Below are 2,139 nucleotides of genomic sequence, written 5' to 3'. Positions count from 1 at the left end.
TTATTGACCAGTGAGGTAGCCATGTATGGAGGTGCTGTAGAGTGAAAATCAAGTTTCAAATGGGCAGTGATCCCTGTGCCTGGATAGCTCAGTCGGTAGAGCATCAGACTTTTAATCTGAGGGTCCAGGGTTCAAGTCCCTGTTCAGGCGTACCTTTGCTTCTTTTACAAAAAATTAAGCAGGAAATATGAATTGCTCATTCTAATATGTGCTGTTTCTGATGGCATCGCAACCTTGGGCAATATGACTCTAAGGTAGTGGAGTCCAGAGTTCTTGGATGCTTTGCCAACATTTCAAGCCTGACTGTGCTTCTAAATAGCATGAAATAGCAATCTTTGTACAAAGTTTTAATATTGGGGAGACAGATTGGTCGAAAAAAAAGCAGACAGGCGCTGCTGAGATTCGAACTCAGGATCTCCTGTTTACTAGACAGGCGCTTTAACCAACTAAGCCACAGCACCTTTTTTGCATCTGGTCTCCTTTCCTTCCTCATGTAATCATTTAGAAGTGAAATCCACTTTTTTAAGGCTGGGCTTCTGTTGCAATATAACTTTTCAAAATGTTTTCCAATTGACTGAAACTCCATTGCACAAAACGAGCATGTCATTAATCGTCGATTTAGAGTGGACTGCATTGCCCAGTGTGTGCATTGAGGAGCGCATGTTCGTATTTACTGGGGAGCAAGTTTGCACTCATGAATGTGGCAAAACATTCAAATCCGTAAGTGGGTGAACATTAAAGTCCTAGATGCTGCAAATCTCTATATCTGGATACGGAATGACTGAAAAAAGTTATGTCTCCAGTGTCAAAATGTGTGTAATGCACTAGTAATTCATTTCCATTATTGACCAGTGAGGTAGCCATGTATGGAGGTGCTGTAGAGTGAAAATCAAGTTTCAAATGGCAGTGGTCCATGTGCATGGATAGCTCAGTCGGTAGAGCATCAGACTTTTAATCTGAGGGTCCAGGGTTCAAGTCCCTGTTCAGGCGTACCTTTGCTTCTTTTACAAAAAATTAAGCAGGAAATATGAATTGCTCATTCTAATATGTGCTATTTCTGATGGCATCGCAACCTTGGGCAATATGACTCTAAGGTAGTGGAGTCCAGAGTTCTTGGATGCTTTGCCAACATATCAAGCCTGACTGTGCTTCTAAATAGCATGAAATAGCAATCTTTGTACAAAGTTTTAATATTGGGGAGACAGATTGGTCGAAAAAAAGCAGACAGGCGCTGCTGAGATTCTAACTCAGGATCTCCTGTTTACTAGACAGGCGCTTTAACCAACTAAGCCACAGCACCTTTTTTGCATCTGGTCTCCTTTCCTTCCTCATGTAATCATTTAGAAGTGAAATCCACTTTTTTAAGGCTGGGCTTCTGTTGCAATATAACTTTTCAAAATGTTTTCCAATTGACTGAAACTCCATTGCACAAAACGAGCATGTCATTAATCGTCGATTTAGAGTGGACTGCATTGCCCAGTGTGTGCATTGAGGAGCACATGTTCGTATTTACTGGGGAGCAAGTTTGCACTCATGAATGTGGCAAAACATTCAAATCCGTAAGTGGGTGAACATTAAAGTCCTAGATGCTGCAAATCTCTATATCTGGATACGGAATGACTGAAAAAAGTTATGTCTCCAGTGTCAAAATGTGTGTAATGCACTAGTAATTCATTTCCTTTATTGACCAGTGAGGTAGCCATGTATGGAGGTGCTGTAGAGTGAAAATCAAGTTTCAAATGGCAGTGATCCATGTGCCTGGATAGCTCAGTCGGTAGAGCATCAGACTTTTAATCTGAGGGTCCAGGGTTCAAGTCCCTGTTCAGGCGTACCTTTGCTTCTTTTACAAAAAATTAAGCAGGAAATATGAATTGCTCATTCTAATATGTGCTATTTCTGATGGCATCGCAACCTTGGGCAATATGACTCTAAGGTAGTGGAGTCCAGAGTTCTTGGATGCTTTGCCAACATATCAAGCCTGACTGTGCTTCTAAATAGCATGAAATAGCAATCTTTGTACAAAGTTTTAATATTGGGGAGACAGATTGGTCGAAAAAAAGCAGACAGGCGCTGCTGAGATTCGAACTCAGGATCTCCTGTTTACTAGACAGGCGCTTTAACCAACTAAGCCACAGCACC

At 41.4% G+C, this 2,139-nt stretch overlaps 2 non-coding genes across 2 annotated transcripts; both read right to left on the bottom strand.

Annotated features, from left to right (window-relative positions):
* Nucleotides 1–387: 387 nt before the first annotated feature.
* TRNAT-AGU (transfer RNA threonine (anticodon AGU)) lies at nt 388–461 on the bottom strand. The gene has a single exon. It is a non-coding gene; the product is annotated as a tRNA-Thr (tRNA).
* A 1,604-nt stretch (nt 462–2,065) lies between these two features.
* Nucleotides 2,066–2,139, bottom strand: TRNAT-AGU (transfer RNA threonine (anticodon AGU)). The gene has a single exon. It is a non-coding gene; the product is annotated as a tRNA-Thr (tRNA).

This window comes from Ambystoma mexicanum, unplaced genomic scaffold (assembly GCF_040938575.1).
Source record: "Ambystoma mexicanum isolate Mex_15411 unplaced genomic scaffold, UKY_AmexF1_1 Mex_scaf1, whole genome shotgun sequence".
In the NCBI taxonomy this organism is placed as follows: Eukaryota; Metazoa; Chordata; class Amphibia; order Caudata; family Ambystomatidae; genus Ambystoma; species Ambystoma mexicanum.
The sequence above is the reverse complement of the archived record's forward strand: the minus strand, read 5'-3'. Positions and strand labels throughout refer to the sequence as shown.